The following is a 20,434-nucleotide window of genomic DNA, read 5'->3' on the forward strand; positions in this document are numbered from 1 at the left end:
ATAAATTAATCAAGAATTTGTAAGACATTTCCTAAGCGGTAAAATTTTAATAGGAATTAAAAAAACATAAATATGTTAAATACAACATTTTTTGCATTTCATGGGTTTCAGTATTTCTGTAGCGTAAAAATATATGCAGATATTTTGATAGTTTAAAGATAAAATCACAAAACCTACAAATAAATTATGTATATAAAATAAAGTATGCTTTTCGGATTGCTGGAGTTTTTAAAGATATTTTTAATGTAAACCGTGAGACTCACCCAGAAACCAATGCCCACTGTCGCCTGACCTACTTCATCTTTTGGCCGGTGCTAAAATTGAATCATGCATTTTCTGTACGTAAACAACAAAATAATTCAATCATCCAAAATACTGATTTCCCAGCACGGATTTCAAATTGCTGACAGTAAGATAAATAGATGATTCCAATTCTCCACTCGGAAGGAAATAAAACACTAATTTAAAAGCTTGGCATCCTTAGGTACCATCAGTAGTTCAAGTTAGATCAGTTCAGTTCAGGCCTGAAGTAATTGAAAGCAGTTCAATTCATTTATCGTCGTTACTCTCGCACATCATAACCGAATTCTATTTTTTATTCAACATATAATATATACACACGAAAACATCAACATAGCTTACTTCTGTCATTTACAACTAGTGTAGGAGCTCCCTGAATCATCAAGAAAATCGTACATAACTATAGTCAAAGCTTGGAGTCATACATCGGTCCACTAAATGTAGCGTATCCCGATCCTTAGTAATATTAACATAAGATCGCTCTCAAGTTTTTTTTAAATATGGGAGTTGCATTAGGTATTATTTACCTTGCTTATAATGTTTATGGTTTATATTGACTTTTTGTGGGATTTTTGTATTTACTCATAATATTTCTTGTTTCGCATCATTATCTTATGTTTGTACTAATGCATACGAGTATTTCAACAAACAAATACATTTTTAAAGGGGATAATTAGTTTTTTTTACTTTAGAAAATAATATACTTCTAAATTCACTTAGAATATAAACACTCTATTTTATAATAATATTCTGTAAAGATCGGGTGAGATGTTTCGGCTGTTGCCTGTTTTAAATTTTCCCTTACGTTTCAAGCAGGCAAAGAAATATTAAACATTACAGTCAACAACTATTTCGTTTTAAATAAATATTTCATGTTAACCTTGCCAGGAATGAAACTCAAAACTTCTTGTGTGTGAGTTTAACGTACAATCACGCTAATTACACCACGACAGTATACGTATAAAGAAATAACTTATGAACGCAGATACATTTTGAAATTATGTTTTTTTTTCCAAATTTTTAGAATGAGCACCAAAAAAGTTTTAAAAAGTGGTGAAGGTTCTTTCATCATTCGAAAAAAAGTGTTTGGCTCTAAAAGACGTTAAAAAAATAGTATTTATAAACCCTTACGGATTACATACATGAAACGTTTAACAAAACAATACATTTATTCTTTTATTTGAGTACAAGCCTTCAAAATGGAAATGCAAGTAGACGAATGTAAGCATTTTCGACACCTCTATGTTCAATCGAGGAAATAAAGCTGCTCGCGATATTTGCGCAGTGTACGGTGAAGATGCTGTGAATTACTGACGAATTTGTTGTAAAATAATTAAGAAATTTAGTAATTTTTTTGGTCGTAACCTCTTGTTCTCTTCTCTTTATTTTGAAACAAAATGACATAATTTACTTTAACAACCGAAATTTCGAAAAAATGCATGATAAATCTTGTATGTGTCAAGGCAGATGAAAAATACAGCTCTTGAAGTAAAATAAAACCAAAATCCTGGACGTTTGTTTTAGAATCAATGGCTGCTATCAGGTTAAAATCCTGATGAAGGAAATTGAGTGAAGATAAGTCCGCCTCGTTGTGAAGTGGTTAGCGCGTACGCCTACCGTTTTCGAGATCCTGGATTCGATTCCTGGCAGGGTGCACGTAAAATCCGATATTTTAAGGATTATTTAAACTGCAATAAAGATAGAACATGGCTGCCATTAAAAAATAATAATTTTAAAAATTGCAATATGAACAAATGTTTAAAAATGTATGATAAGATGCCTGAATGTATGAAAAAAGCAAAAAGTTCGAATAAATTAAAAAAATAGATGTTTTGATTACCGTAAGATGATAGAAATACATTGATATATAAATTGTTATATATGTTTATAAGCTAACTTAAAAAATAAAGAAATGTTTAAAAAATAAATGCTTCTGGACTGGTAACTAGTACCTGAAGCGTAAGATTGATTACTCTATTTTCATAAAAAACTTCTTTTTTATTAATGGAGTGCCTTATGCACACGCTGAGTGCGGAGAGCGGAATAATGATGAACTTGCGTATTTTTTCCTTATAATTTTTATTATAAACTGTATAAAAATGCTATAAATATATATTAAATAAGTTTTGATCCTTTAAAGGTTTCCCCCGATTCATTAGCTCGGTCCTTGTAGTGGTAGAAGGGGAAATCTATGATCAAGTGGCTAAAGTAAGATCATCGCGGGATCGCTCGTAAAAAAGCAATATTCATTCTGGATGTATCGACTTAGAGTAATTTAAAAGTTCCTGAAATTGTTATTACCCGGTACCCTCACGTAGTCACTCATCAAATTGATTAAGGGACAGGTTAGTGGCCAAGTGGTAAAAAATTGAATAATTTTGACCGGTCGGCAACAGAATAGTCGATTGAAATTTTGAAATTGATAATTTAACAATAAATTTGTGATTATCTATGTTAAATAATATTGCTACGTATCTTGTTTCCGTTAAATCAGTAAAATAAATTTAATATGCCAACTGGTTTTTAAAATTAGATTTTAAAAAGTTTTGAATCTTCTCATAATTAATAACCAAATTAAAGATTTAAATAATAGTATTTAATAATTAAAATTATCATTCAATCTAATGCTTTCTATCTACTCCTTGTTCCATTTCTAAGAATCTGTAGCCTGGATGTAAAACATTGAACACATTTCACATTAGCAGATATATTTTAGGTATGTACTTGTTATTTGGTAAGATTTTTAAGTGTTAGTTTATTTAAAGGCCTTGACAAATGAACGATCATTAGTACAAAAATCGAAAAAAAAAAATCTACATATTACTACATTTTTTAAGTGAATTACTGAAAAGTACTTCGCAAAATTTTAATCTTCAAGAGATGGAAAAACTTTTGAATGTTAAATAGTGAAAAATAAAGTGTAGCATATTTATTTTTATAATTTACCTCAACATTTTAATTCAAGGCGTTGTAAATAACTCACTATTGGAAAATGGGAATCAAGTTGGGGAAGAGCGGGGTTCGAAAAATGTTCAGTTGTTAACGGCGGACCCGTGGTGTTATGGCTAAGGCGCTTGATCATGCGCGGGGGGGGGGCTTTGGGTTCGATTCCCAGTGAGATCCCAAAAATTAAATGTGATTTTTCTCAAGCATCGGCTATTATTCGTCACTGTAATCTGGCCTTCTGGCGTGTTATGGTGCAAACAAATAAATAAATTAAATTGATTAATGACAAACATGAATTAAGGCAATAATTTTATTAAATTTGTTAATTAGACCTAAAATCTAATTTACAGAGTTACACAGTTAAAATTTACATCGCCGACTTATGTTTTATTTGTAAGTTAAAATAAATGTCCTCAAATTCAACAACATTTTGCGAAATACGATTTTGGATGTATAAGTTGAATTTGCTGAAAAACAAATGAATTTTAATAAAATGGAGTAAACGTAGCGACGGAGAGCTTCGTAATATCCAAAATACATTTTTCATGTACCAACAGCATGTGACATTGAGTATTTTTTCCAAGATAAAAACATTATTGGTTATTTTAAACTTTCCGCGCTTGTCTCGATAACTTTTCTTACATAATTCTATAGTTAAATATTTTTCACGGCAATTTGATGATTACTAAGAGAGTTTTATGCCGCTAGTTCGGTCTGTTATACAATATTTGTAATTATCCAAAATTACATAATTGTTAAGTTATAGGAGACGGGTTGTGGTTTTTGGTTCAAACCCATCTCTGGACAAATTGTTTTAATTTTTTACGTTTATTTTCGAGAACCGGTAATCATTTTCTAAACTTACTAAAAATCAACACTATTTTGAGTACATCTAAATATTTGTAGATAAACGCTTGATTACACCGCGTAGGGAGTAATCAAGATTGACATATTACAACAGAGAGAAATAACATTTGTGAAGAAGGAATACGACAGTCTAGGCATTTACAGGGCTTATGACGTTTCATTGGCAAGTTAAAGTGATCAATTTACACACTACGCCACCATGTATATGTTCGGCATACTAAATGGTATAATCGATGTTCCATCATTACTTGGACAAGTAAAATTCAATATTTCGACTCGTAGATTAAGAAACAATGAAGTACTGTTCATCGATCAGCAAAGCAAAAACTATGGCCTTAATTTTCCAATGACCCGTCTTTGTCGTATTGTTAACTCAAGACAATATCTGGACTTTTTTGGTTTCAGTTTACAACGATTTAAACAAGCACTAAATAAATAGTCCAGATCTTGTCTTATGTTTGTCAATGCTTCTTTTTTTTATGTTTTCAACTCTTCTTTTATTATAATATTTAAACCCTATAAATTGTATACATGTCCGTTAATAAATAAAATAAATAAATCAATTCACCATTCTACTATAAAAAAGGACTATAACTTGAATAAGATTGAGTGTGATGGTTGAAAAGTATTTTCAGGCATTCCTTGTGGGTGAAGTAATTAAACAAGATAAATCTCCCCACATCAATAAAGGTTATAGCGCTTCTACCCCACAAAAGTCAACAAATGGAAGAGTTTAGGAAATATGGATGTTGGAAATATGCATGTGTAAAGTCGTCACTTAAACCAGCCGACGACAGGTAATAAGCCCTTTAAATGCCTAGACTTCCATATCCATATCCAAATTTATTTATTTTTCTGTCGCAGTAGTTCATGTCTAAAAATGGAGAAAAAAAAACTTTGCTTTTAACAATTTTGTTGCTTTATCGACATTATAACATTTACTATTTTGCCTATGAATAAACATCAATACTTACCTAGGTTGATTTTACTAATTTTATAAACCATCTATATACTTCTAGACATACACGAAATTTTTCAAAAATTGTAGTTTTAAAACGGACATTTTTAATCTTGCGCCGAGTAGTGATTACTCAAATAAGCTACTATAATATTACATAAGTTAAAATGCCTAACCTTTATTTATATATATTTATATTTATTATTAATATTTAAAGCATTAACTTTGTGGTTAAACATTTTACGAAATGTTATTAAATATTTGTATATAATCACTTGCCGACTTTTCTTTCTCTACTGGTTTCGATGCATGTCGGTTTGCATGCTGGTTTAATAAGTGTCCTGACGAAGAGACGGGTACGTTTCGAGACCGGTAGACATAGAAAAGTCGGTAAGAGGTTATATATAAATATTTAATAACATTTAGAAATATTTTTTTTAATACAATGCCACTTACATTTACACATGCCTACGGCCAGTAGCGTGCGTCACATATAAGCAATAGTGGTTGCCCTACTAGATTTTCACAAAAAAAAAATAAATATACAAAAATAAAATACAAAGTACGCAAGAAATTATTTGAAGAATTTTATAAATTCACAAGAGTAGAATTCGGTTACTCATACCCGTATGCAGAAACAAAACTTAAGGTGAGTAAAGTACATTCTAATTTCAAATGCAGAGAATAACCCGAAGGTGAAGACAATAGAATGTACTTTCCTCACCTTAAGGTTTGTCTCTGCATACGGGTATCAGTTTTACCGAAATGACAAACGAGCACATCAATGCCGTTGCGGTTTCTTCAATTAATAATTAGAAAACTTGCTCAAACGTCAAATGTCAAATCGATTTCTACGTATGATCGAGAATATTGTGCAGTGTTCATTTTTTAAAAGAAAAAAATATATAAAAGTGTGAGACTTGTACTGATGAAGGAAATGTTAATTTTAAAAAAAACAACGATTTTTTTCGGTTAATATTTATCGGCAAAAACGTATTATTGCCTTAACAGTTAAAAGGCTAGAAGGAACATGTATTTGACTACACATTTTTATCGATTGTTGCGCGGTATGGTAGATAATTCTGAGATTATGAAGAGCTTTGGTTTGTATATTTCTGATAATTACCTAAGACAGCGTCAGCATAGATTGTTTCATATTCCAAAATAAAGGACCAACCTGCCTCGTTATGCCTGTAAGGGCTACAGCTATACTGAACAACATCACTCTGGATGTTGATTTGTTCCATGTATCCGAAGGGGCTTTCCGGAGCCGGATTCTCCTACTGCTTTGACAAAAGTATCTTTAATGTTATTTTTTTCTTGTTGTAATATATACACCTTAAATTTTAGTTTGTTATGTGCGTGTTATTTTGTAAATAACTGAATTAAATAGAATTGAATTAAATTTGTAGCGAAATAAGATGTACGACTACATTAGAGCTATTTCAAAAGAAGAGTTTGACTATTACACGTAAATTCAATATGAAATACTCCAAAGAGTTTTGACTAACTAGGCGTGTGCATTCAAACCGTTTTTATCGTTTTCCTTCTTTATTATTTTCTAAGATAAAAACCATCCAGAATGATAGCCCAAAAAACAGCACATTTTTTAGATATTTGATGTGGCTTAGTTAATTTTGACATTGACTACAAGACAACAACATAGTGATTTATAACTTTTGTTTGACGTGTGAAGGAAATTGTCTGGTAACATTTATCATTTACATATAAAATGTAGTAAGTTATTTTTCTACTGCTTACCCTGGTTAACTCTCCATTCCTGGTGCTATTAGAATAAGCATTGCATCTAATAACTTAATGTACTGTCACAAAACGCCAGTTGCTCTCAGTTGCTCTTGGAGCTCCACTAAGAGTGATCTATTTGCTCGCATTGTAAGCATTGATGTTGTCTTAAAATATACTTAATTAAAGCAATTGTCCATGAATATTCGATTTTTCAGTTTACAGGAACGCACGGATTAAGGAAGGTAAGAGTTAAAAACTCTGGGCACGCGACTGCCTACGTCTGATAAATAAAATATTATAACTAAATACAAGTTTGTTAATTTAAATTCAATTTGTTTTCGACATTTTACTTTATTTTATTATAAACTGTAGTACCAACGTACTTATTTTTTCCTATTTTTATTGTAAGCTATCCAGAGTCCGCATTTATACCAAATAAATAATAAAGTACACTTTTTATACATTTAAAATTAATTTAACATCTCACATTGACGTCAATTCATACATAATTATTTTTATTTTTACGAAATAATGAGCATATTTAATTCAAGTAAAATAGTTTTTATAACTTCTTTATTTTCCTCTTATTGGCTGAATTTTTTTCGTCGTTGTCGTTATAAATAAAATACTCGTGTTTGTACATTATTGTTACTTTTTAATTATTGTTTTTTTTTAACATAAACTTAATTTTCAAAATCAAAAAGCAACTGCGGAAATGTGAGTTTATTTTTTAATATTTATTCAGTAATACCGCCGCAAAAAAATAATTGGCATATATAAACGTATTTAAACGTAATTAATTGCAAAGAAACCCAGAAAATCTTTTTTATTATTGAAAAGATTTTTTGTTATACAATATTGAAAATTAATAATATTTTATTAAACTTAGTGAAATGCGTAATTTTATTTTGTTGTAGATATTTAAAATATCATTCAAATTAATTTCTAATGACATCAAAAATATTTAATAGTAGAACGAAACATTGACATGATTGGAAAATTATCAAAAATATTGATCATTTTAAGATTGCAAACTAGAAATCATTCAATTTTACGTTCTATATAATTGATTTATGTATCCGGGCGGATGAAGAATACATTAACTGCCATTATAAATAATGCTACGAACACAAATATTCATAAAAGAACAAAACAAAAAGTTAAATTAGTGAGCCATCGAAAAATACAGAATCGTTATTCCCACACGCCACTCCAAAACTTAAAAATGGCTTAAAAAGAATAAAAAAATGATAAATCACTAAAAAAAGGTCAAAACGTCTTTATCGAGGGTCTTATGAGCTTTTAAACTTTTCAACTGCGTAATGCTATATTTTATTGAACCAAAGCGAATAATTTAATCTTACCGAAATGTCACAAATTGCATAAATAAAGAAAGTTCATTCCACCACGACACTCCAAAACCATAAATTGGCGCAACTTACTTATTTGCTACACATATAAAACATTTTAAATGGGAATGTACATTTTATTTTAAATTTATGCATTGGATATTATTTTGTTATGTTATTTTTTTTTTTTTTAATTGCCGGATGAAGATTATTATTAAAATATTATGTAGGTTGAAAAAAAAGTGTGTGGCAAATAAATTAGTTCTTAAATGTATAAATATTGCGTATGGTGTACTGATATTGATTATTTATATATAGTTTACTGATAATCAGACAAAACTTTACTCCGCGTTCAATGAAAAATTTAAATATTTCTCTTTTGTATTTAAAAAATACAAAGAACTTATTTTTGTCGGCCCCAGGGTGTAGAGGTCAGCGTGTTTGCCTACCATGCAAGAGGTTTCGGTTTCGATTCCCGACATAGTTGACATGAAATATTTATTTAAAAATGTGTTTTTACACTAGAATATTTCATAGTCCCTGGACTAGTACCTAAGCGTAAGACTGATCATCTTACCTTCATGTTAAAAAAATTATCAAGATATGCTGAGATTGTTGTACCAATGCAGTTTCTTATGCACCATTAGGTTCGGAAAGGGAATGAAGAAGAATTATAATTAGATTAAGGCATTAGGACAAACATAAAATTACGTACCTATGTAGTAGCATAGTATAAAAAAATATATATGCTGTTTAAAGTTTTAGAGAAACCTTCTAAGGTTTGTTTTAGTGTTTAAAAAAACATTTAACATAGGTAAATGTGGTATCAAGATGGTTTCAAAATGTGTCTAACTTCAGTCTTAAAACTTTGTACACACTGAAGTCAATATTCAGTCTGTGCAGTACGTCATTGTACATTTTTAATTTATTGTTTAGCAGCCGAGATTATCCATTTTTCGTTTTTGCTGTCTTTATATTTTAATGATGAAGTCCGCTTGTCGTTAATGTACATTTCAGATACTTTGTTATATGATGTCGTCATCCTTGATATAGCCTAGTGTGAGTTTGAGTAGTTCGAGGGTTTTCTTTCTCAAGTTGTCTATGTGTATTTTATTTTTTTGTCTTTGTAGTCTTTGTAGTTTTGTTTCCAGTTCCCAAAAAGATACAAGAAAATTTAATTTGCTTTCTACATATCGTCATGATCGTAGAACAACGACGCGTGTGATTTTCTTCAACGTTACGTGAGAGTGGTTTAATATTTTTTTGGACTCTATATGTATCCTTCGATATTTGGGTTAGTGACATATAATTATTGTTTTAATCCTAGAATATATATTTCATTCTGTTTGTTTATCTGTTTTCAATACAGCAACAAGGTTTATTACGGGAGTAAAAAAAATATTCTCAAATCTCACAACATTTACGAGATTTGCACTGGTTAAAAAGCCCCTAGAGAATAAAAAATACGCTTTGCTGGACAGTATTTAAATCCCTTCGTAAAATGGCTCCAAGATACATACCTATCGGACCTATGTATTAGGGAAAACACATGTCAAAGCAAAGCTTTTCTTAGGTCAGCATTTGATTCAGGCAGAGTAAAACTTGGCTGCTCAAACACTAGGTTCGGAGATCGTGTTTTTGCTGTTGCCGGCCTCTCTGGCTGGAACCAATTGCCTTCAAACGTACGAATCATCGACAGTCTCAATTAGTTCAAATTTCAACTAAAATCTCACTTCTTTAATTTATAATACCCTCAAATTTAAATCAGAAAATATAATGTTACTTTAGCTTAGTTGGAATGTAAATTAACGGTACAATTGTAAAGCGCCCTTGAGGTGATCTTTCACAAAAATGGCACTATATCAATCAACCAAATATTATTATTATTATTTTGAAGCCTTAATATAATTTTTTTTAAGATGACAATGTAGCATTAATCGCACATCTTTCGTTGTTCTACGATATATTTTTTTAATTTATTTATTCAAATAAAGATGCATATTACAAAAAAAATAATAGCGTACCCCTAACTGTATGAAGCCAAGAGGCCTGTGTTGAGTTAGGATACAACAAAACAGAAAATGGAAGCATGCATATTATTAAATAAAAATTATTTCATAAACATAGATTTAAAATAACATCTGGACAACACAATTAATAGTACTATATATAAATATATCCAATATCTCGCAGCAGTCTCCTGCAATGGTCTCTTCTCTAAGACAAAATCCAAACTTATACACTTCTGAAAATGGCTCTCGTTTTGGAGAACTTAATATGTTCATCTGGGACATTGAACACTCTTGGGGCAGCAAAAGATAAATTTCTCTGAGCGAAAGTCGTACGTGTTTTTGGTATTAAATAATACAAATTACAGGAAAACCTCGCACGAGCATTTTGCTGGGATCTCCTTGTGTAACCACATGGCCAGAATTGTGTCAATGACTCTTTTAAAAAAAAATCTAATATCCAGTACCTTCATAAATTGAAACAATCTCTCAGATAGGCAAGTTGGGGGATATCAAAGCATCACTCTAAGAATTATTTTTTGTACATTTATTAGGGGGTTAATGAAAGACGCCGTGCAACCTCCCCAGCCCACTATACCATAGGCTACTGACTGAAAAAAAAAACAAAATACCCAGCTTTGAAAGTGCCAATGTCCAGAGCGTTCTTGAGTGAGCAAAATACATGACACAGCTTTCTTAATCTGGAAACCAGCGATTGGACTCGTACCTCCCATCGTAGATTTTTGTCAATAACTATTCCCAGATATTTAATGTTGTTAACTGGCTCTAAAAGCTGGCTCAAGCAATCAGATTTTATTTCCAGATTAAGGTGGGATTCAGGCGACTTGTAACATTATATGTTTGATTTATTCATGCTTTTTTTCTTTTAATGGAATGTATTCTTTTGGTTAGTGAAACATACAGCTTAGTTTTGCTAATAAACAAATAATTATCATTAGTATTTTTCAATAAGGTAATACCATTTTTTTTACAATTATAAAATAATAATAGTCGATGGAATACTGTCGAGTAAAAAAAATTTACTTATTAGTAGCATAAAAAAAATATTTTAAGATTTATAATTTTAAATTCTCGCGAAAAAGGTTTACTGTATTGGCCACGCCCCTTATACGTCACGATTTGCTTGAGTTTAAACATTAGTTAATGAATGTTTAAATTTAAATAGCATGTCATCACGAATCTTGACGTCATAATTGGTAAGGCCAAACATGTGGCGTTTTCGTGAAAACGTATTTTTTAACATTGTAATTTTTTAAATTACGAATAAAAACATTTTTTAACAATATCCATATTGGTTTTGAAAATACAATTAATTTTTCTAAATCCATTTTACATATTTTTATCGGTACTCGCAGTATGTGGTAGTTCCCTATTATGTTGACGAATATTATGATAATAATAAAATTTTCAAAGGCCCGCATTCATAATTTCTAACCAAATACAATAAATAATTAACATAAGGTTATCGTGGCTGATGAGTTTACTAATGTGTTAGTAGAACAAGTCAAATGTTAATATTTAAGGTCTTGTTTACTCGTAAACATCATTACTTTGTGAATGTGTCAATCTTTATGTTTAATGTTTACAAATTATTTAATGAGCTTATTAAAAGTAAACCTAGTTAGGTTATTAAAAGGTCATTGGTAAAATTTTATCTTAATTAGTTTCTTTTAGAAGCTGATATTCGATACTAAGGGAGTTATTAACCTATTAGTGGAATTTTATGTCGAATCATTTTAATAATAATATAACATTTTATACAACAGAACAATAATTCAGAAAATACTTGGTAGACCGTGGACTGGTATCTGAAGCGTAAGATGGATTATTTTACCTTCGTATAAAAAAAATAATGAGATACACTGCAATTAATTTTAAAAAAGGAAAACCGATGGCTTGTCATTAGCAGGTTTGTAAGGCTTTACACACTGGGTTTAATTCACCATTCTGCCCATGTTTGAATACCTACGTTTCCTCAATTCTTCCATTTGTTGTTCCTTTTTGTTGTAATAAAGTTTAATCTTGATAACTCAGTAGGGAGTAGAATTCATCATTGTCTACAAACATTTTTACACACTTAAAACATTCTCGTTTGTACATCGATTTTCACGAAATTGAAAAAGATTTAGATTAGATGATTAGATTTAATTATTACTACAAGTTTCAAAAAATTTAAACTCTGTTTAAGCTGTTCTATAAAAAAAATAAAAATGTCACTTTACCCTTTCCATACATTTCTTCTGGCTTTTTCTATTGGGATACGACATGATAATATTTAATACTTTAATTTTTAAAAATCAGTTTACATTGCATTATAGTATATAAACTGATATAATTTTACTGTCTATAATGTAATATTATATTGACACTAACTCTTGAATTTATATAATTACATTTTTTCATTTTTCATACTTTCGAGCATTTCATCGTTAATTTTTATTCTTTTATAAATTAATTTAAAAAATCAATATTTCTGATTTTTACATATGTAAAAGTCTTACTTTTCATGTGTAGTTATATATTTATTATTTATGTTGTTAGATCTTTTTGCTTTTCATGGAACTTTTTGTCATTACAATGTGAGATTGGAATGTAAAACGATTGGCATGGCTAAGTCCGAAGTCTTACGTAGAACATGTTCTTTAAATTTAAAATATTTAAGTTTATAACAATTAGTCAATAACAATGTATCGATTTGAAAATAGCCTCACCGCAACATATTAACTCACGCGCCTAATCTTATCGAACTAATTAAGCATGTAATTAATTTTGTTGTGGAGAGGATACCTAGTACCTAGTACGTACACAACAGTACTACAGACAATCTAGTTGACAGTTCAAAGCTCATTGGAGATATAGTTTCATTAATTAAATGAAATGATAATTAGTCGGAGTGCGTCAGTAAGGCTGACGAGTTGTTAGTATGCCTCTAAGCGCTTTATGAATCAACAAACTATACTATGAACACAGCACTGGTGCGAAAATTCAGTGCCATCCAAAATTAATTTTTTTAAAGTGTTCATGGACATAGTTACAATGCGACCATTTAATTATACAGTGAAACTTATTTTTTGTTTATTATTTAACAGTTTTATCAACTATTTTTTATTTAATAAAGACAGAGTTGGAAAATATCATGATATTTATGTATATAAATATCAAAATATCCGATATGCACAGCGATATAATTGTACCTTAGAGGTAGACGGATGCAAATCCAAACGTCAAATATTCAACACGAGCCTGAAGAATCTACTTTCTCCAAGTGAATTCTAATCATTTATAACATTAATCATTTGTATATTCATTATTTTCATATTTATTCATTATAAGATATACATTTCTTCTAAATCAATGGACATGATCATAAACTGAATACTAAAATTGAAACGTCATTTCATCAAATTCTGTATTTGCATCCGTGAGGTACAGATATGTATTTATATATATATTTTTAAAAAAATATATATATATTTATTAGTTCATTCATGTGCAAGAAAAGAATCCTGCAGTTCTTTGATCATATTTCTAGGGTAAATTTTGATAGTTTGGATAAAACTACTCTCCTGGAAAGTGTCAAAGGGACAAGGTCGCGCGGACGTCAACCGACAAGATGGAGAGGCACAGTCGCTAAATTGTCAGAATTATCACTGACGAATGCCTATAGAAGAACACAAGACCGCTCCAGATGGAGGGAGACTGTCCACAGACGAGCCATGCCTGGAGTCAGGCGTAATCACCATCCTCAGACATGAGGCACGAGTTGAAGAGAGAGATATTAATAAGCGATATTTATATTGTATGAATATTTCTAAACGGAAATAGACGTTGAAAATACAGTTTAATTAGTTAGGTAGTTAATATACACATAATATTGATTAAACAAGGGCTGAAGGGCCCAATTTACTTACACGGATTATTAACAGTCAGCGACAGTTATTGTTTTAAATTACAGATTGTTTACTTTTCAATTTCAACCGCTTTCTAACCGAATTTTATGCGTAGATATTCAATATATGTGTAAATTTTGTGTGGTATTAGTAGCATTATTTAGTGTGACAGATTCTTCTTTATTACGTTTAGATTGCTCCGAAGTGCAAAAAATAAATGGTGAGGCCCAAAGGGATGATATTTCTAGGTGTCCGAGATCCTTATCAATCAAGACCCGAAGGGCCAAATTTCCTATCATGTAACAGTCGGCGATAGCTGACTGTTTCCTGCTAGTTCACAAAATAGTTCGCCAATCGTAAACGCCCATTTGAAAAAACCCCACTGGTATCGCGAAACTTATCTTGAATGACATGTTCGAAAAAAATATTTCAATTATTAAAATTGGGAAATAATATATTTGAGTAGTTTGCCAATCATAATATATTGGTTGATTTATGTATTTATATATTTAAGAAAAACGAAAGTAAATATAAAAAACAAACAACGTACGCATATACAGATTTTTTTACATTTGGAAATCCCAATTTGCCGGCCAACTAGGCATGAGCTTGTTCTAAGGCTAACAATTTGCCGAATTACAGGTTACAAAATTAATGAAACATATAATGACTTCAAAAACATTAAATCATTTATGTTGCTATATAACCCATATGTAATAATTCAGTGAGAATATGCTTCAATTATATGGAATCCTCAAATTAAAATATATATAAACAACCTTAAAAGGATACGGAAGAAATTCATAAATTTAATAAAATATAAATTTCACTGTATGTACACCAAATTCAATTCAAACTCTGGAGTATAGAAGAGTGATTGCAGATCAAATATTCCTGTTTAAACTAGTAAACAACGCCGTAGACTGCCTTTTACTTACAAGTTCTTTAGAATATCTTGAACCCAACAGAACAAGACTCCATACTACATTTAATTTGCCAGTACCTAGGACTAACTCAAGGAAAAACGACTTTTTGTTCAGAACATGTCATTATTATAATACTGTTCTTTCCGGTCACGCAAATATATTTTATCTCTCCTATATAGAAGTTTTATATGAAATATAGAAGATTCCTTATAGACAGTACACCCGTTTAGTTATACGGTGTCAGTAATTATGTATGTACTCGTATGTTCATTATTATATTTTGTACCTTTAACATTATTTTCATATTAATTTTTCTTTTCTTATTCTTTAAATGTAAATATATCTTATTTATATTTGCTTTATTTTTATTACTGTAAATAAACATATTTATTTTTATTTCATTTGCAACTTCTAAGTGCCTAGCATTTTTTAATTGTTGAATTGCTTTTATTTTGATACCGATAATGTACTTAGTCAATAGCTTACACCACAGAGGAAAATTTATATTGACTGTTTTCACAATTTTCGTTTATATATATACTTATTTTCTGTATACAATATATGTAAAAACTGTCTTTTTTTCCAAAATAAAAATAAACAAATATATCTTTATAAGAAAAAATATATGCTAAGCATCAAAAGAAAAAAAATTGTTTAATATATTGTTTACTGCATAACCTGGAGTAGGTCGCCTTTTTGTATCGAAAAATGTACGAATAAATGGATGAGTGGTTAAAAATTTACATTTTAACATTAACATCTACTAGTGTATTGTCATAATTCACAAAATATTCGTTCGATAAAAACAAACAATCCTGACGTCACGAAAAAAAAGCGGAATTTAAAATCCCGATTTTTAAAAAACTACAGTAACGTCAAAATAACGCGAAATTTCGGATGTTCTTGCTTAGTTTGATAGTACGGTACAAGAATACATAAATAAACTAATTTACTTATTATCACACTGCACGTCTGCACTATCAAAGCAGTAATTATTTTTTATCAACATTGTTCTCTCTAGTACACTCATTACTAATAATTAATCGCGTTATCCTTTAAGCTGTAATTATTTTTTTAAATATTCCATAATGCAGTTGTGTTATACTTGAGAATTGGTTAAATAAATAACATAATTAAATACATTTGAACGTCAATAATATTTTTATATTAATTGACTACTTCATATATACTCAGACGATCAACCAATCAAATAAGTAGTTAAATATTTACTTAACTTACACAATTATGCATCGCCATGAACAAAATTAATATTTAGAATGATTTAATTAAAATCAATACGAATACTTAATATTTTACCATAATATACAATACCTACCTAAATTTCGTATTAAAACTACTTACTACGATTCTTACTATGTATGCAATAGATAAACGTTTTAAATGTGATCAGTTAAGTTCAGAGTAAAAAAGATATAATTTTTAGTTCATTTTTACATATATTTTTAAGTTTTATTTATTACTCTACAAAAATTGTAAAGTGCAGCATTTGGTTGCCAAAAAATGGTTAAATATTAATTCCTAGTGGAACTTAACCAAAAAATCATGTATTTTTTGGTTATTATACCCACCTACTTACTACCTACAACCTTTAATACTGAAGGATATCGTCGGCGTGGCCCGGGTTTAGATAAAGGTGCAATGTGGAATTTTTATAGGAGGCGCAAGAAACTATTAGTAGGTTTCAAAATAAAATATTATTTACGAAAAAGAAAACGAATTTGTGTAAAATGGCGAAATTATTCGTTCGACACCCGGCGCGTTCCGCTCATACATAATGTGGATGCAGCGCATCCCTCGACTATTTGAAAATAATGAAACGTAGTTAATTAATAAAAACTAAAAACATGTAAATAATTATTTATTTTAATTCCTAAAAATTATCGCTAAATTATTAAATATAATTATAAATTAATTAATTTAAATATAACTTTTTTTCGCATTTCCTATATTAACGTACTGAGTATCGAGATACCTTGGTCTGGACAGTATTACTTAGATACGCTGGAATCTGGATACTACTCTTCATGTTGAGTCCATTCCAATATAAGTGATTGAATTTCCGGGTTAAGGTTAATAGCGTTGTCATATTGCTCTACAAGATTTGTGGAGATACGAGCATTCAACTTGTGTTATGCAAAGTAAAAGCGACTCTTATAAGATATCGCATAATTGAAATTTGGCCAAAATTAAAGAACATCTTGAGTTTAAGGTACTTATAGAAAACTTATGCACACCTTTTTTGTAATTTAATACCTCAAGTACATTTTATAAAAGTGATTCTCTGCTATATTGATTTCAAATTTTAATTAGATATTTACCGAAACCTATGTACTAGCATCCCTACATAAAGTAAAGACATTCTTATTTTTTGTCAGAATCTCTACTGATAATATTCACCGCTCGCGCCTGTTCAATCTTTGCTATGTTTATTTTTATTTTGAATGATAATGTAATAATTACATGTACCTTTGTATGGTAAAGTGAATTGCGTTGAGTTTATTTTCTTAAATATTACGTTTGTTTAACATTAAAATAATTTATTTTTAAAACTAAATTATGAATTTCTTTAATTTTCTACAAATTAATAAACACAACATCCGTATTCGCATCTAAACTTGCGTAGGACACTGCTTCGGTACACCAATTATAGCGAATATGTACGCCGATCTTTTTTTACAATCAGCAAAAAGATTTGTCTCACTCTTCGGGTGAATTTTAATGAAAATACGCTTATTTATTTAAGGGCATTGTCCATATACAATTAATTAGGATGAATATTACAATAAAAAAATAGTTAAAAACATCAAAAAAGATAAAAGAAGCATTGACAAACATAAGGGACACCAAGAGAAGACATAATTATGAATCAATAATCATGTCAACCTTGTCTCGGGAATTAAACCCAATATCTCATGCATACAAACTACACACTCACCAGTCTCACCACTGTACCACGAGGCGCGCTAGCTTAATCAATTAATTATTAGGTAAAAATGAATTACAACATTTACTTGATAATAACCTAATAGACAAACCTAAAGCACATACCTCCTCCGCTGGCTCAACTAAACACATAAAACTGCAATTATTTTGATTAAGGCAGGGTTCTAACGATTAACACGCCAATTAAAGATACACGTGAATTTGAAAAATAATGTTATTAGCTAGATTGCGCTATTAATTAAGGCCCATCGATGATTGCGGACCTCACGCGGCCGCGGGCGCGGGCGCGGGTGGTACTCGTATTCTGCATAAAGCGGCAATTAGCGAAACGCAAACAAGTAAAGAGATTCCACTCGAACAGTATGAGAGATATTTTCGAAATATCTGGATAATGAGGCTTAAGATGAGCTGGTACTTCACTAATTGGTCATTATCATTATACTTGCGATTACAAGAGCCATTGATAATGCCAGAGACAATACGGAATGACGGGAATTCGCACTTTTTATTACCCTATTTAATATTTATTTTAATTGTTTAGTCATTATTGAATATATTTTTCAATGATTCAGTCCGTTCGTTGCGGTAACATTTGTTCCATAATGATATCAAACCAGACAAAATGCGCATATTTCATTTTAAAATTCGATTGTTTAATGTACCTACGTAAGTTAGATGGGATCCACTAGTTTGAAATCCAGTTAAGCTATTCTAGTTTTACACATTCCGCCAAATTTAATGTTAAGAAAAATTCCTATTATTTATCACAAATTATTAATTGTTTAAATTGATTTCCTTTGATACATTGGGTAGGTCCGTTCGTTGCGGTAACATTTGTTCCATAATGATATCAAACCAGACAAAATGCGCATATTTCATTTTAAAATTCGATTGTTTAATGTACCTACGTAAGTTAGATGGGATCCACTAGTTTTACATCCAGTTAGGCTATTCTAGTTTTACACATTCCGCCAAATTTAATGTTAAGAAAAATTCCTATTTTTTATCACACACATTATTAATTGTTTAAATTGATTTCCTTTGATACATTGGGTAGGTAGGAAGAAATTGCCTTAAGGCAATATGCCCGCCCTTATATGTATATACATATAATGTATATGTATATAAAGTCTTAAATAAATAAATATAATGAATACATATTGCCTAGTGAGAGAGACAAATAAAAAAAGTTGATGTAAGTAGATAACAATTACAACTAAAATAAAAATAATAAATAAATTAAGGTGATTTATAGATGCCAATCTAAAAACTTTAAAATATCGCTGTTTCACATAGTATTTCAGTTCAAAAATTGAAGTTTCATTCTACAAAAAAATATTTTTAGGAGCCATGTTTTGTCAATAAAAAAGCTAGCAGTATTCCAGACTTTTCGGTCGGTGTAATATTTTTTTTCACAAATTAACTTAAATAGGTGTACCGTATATTTATTTCAGTGACTACCTTTTTATATTTTTAATTGATCAAAGCATAATAATTTTGTTTTTTTTTTTGATAAGGAAATTAAAAATTGAAAATATTTTTTTAGTAAAATAAATAAAATAATATTTAAAATAATTTTAAAAAGATAAAAGAAAAAAGTCGTTCGGGTGTATCTAGTATCTACTACCTTCTAGTCTATATTCCAATTAAAATTATATGACTAACGTTAAATCGTAATTTTTTTAAAAAATTTTTTAAACCAACATCATTATCATTAGTTAGTTAAACGAACGGATAACAAACTTATAATTTTTTTAACAGTAATAAGTTAAATTTTTTTTTTCTTAATCAAGACTTGCATTTAAACATTTTAAGATATGAAATAAAGTTTCTTTGTGGTCGCTTTAAAAAAACAGAGATTATCAATTAATCATCAACAATGGTACTATTGATAAATGCTTAAGTGGGAAGTACTACCAATTAAAAGTAAAGGATACTACCTCGTTAGTTTTTAATTGACAACTGTACAATATTACTAATTACACTGTGGCTAAAAACAAACATTGTGCATTGAATGGATTTATTGAACAATAATAATCAACATTCATTAGGATTAATAAATTAAATAGATCATATTCTAGATGACTCATTGAATATCGTTAGGTTTTCTTAATTACAACTGTAATTTAAAATAGTTGCCTACATAAAATAGTTATAATTACTCCGATCGTGAAACACTTAATTGCAAACTATATTTTTAATTGCTTATTATGAGAACAAGTCTAAAGTTTTTTTTTTATTCACTTTGATAATATTAAGTTTTAACGTAAGTTGTGTGCGTTTTATTTTAAATTTAAAAATGAGCAACAAAAGTAAAAATTATTTTAAAAAGTATACTTTAAATGTTATTTTGCATAACGTACCTAGGGGTTTAAAAAAGCAAGTAGTAGCATTTACATTTCTAATTTTATGATTTTGGAATTTTGAAAAAATCCGTATTTTAAGATTTGATTCCTTA

General features: G+C 29.6%; 1 protein-coding gene across 2 annotated transcripts in view; it reads right to left on the reverse strand.

Annotated features, from left to right (window-relative positions):
• LOC148273060 (LIM domain only protein 3-like) overlaps positions 1 to 20,434 on the reverse strand; it is a 133,076-nt gene that overhangs the window by 111,147 nt on the left and 1,495 nt on the right. The window lies entirely within an intron of this gene.

Source organism: Micrasema longulum, unplaced genomic scaffold (genome assembly GCF_059751315.1).
Source record: "Micrasema longulum isolate JH-2025_06_02 unplaced genomic scaffold, ASM5975131v1 h1tg002093l, whole genome shotgun sequence".
NCBI lineage: Eukaryota > Metazoa > Arthropoda > Insecta > Trichoptera > Brachycentridae > Micrasema > Micrasema longulum.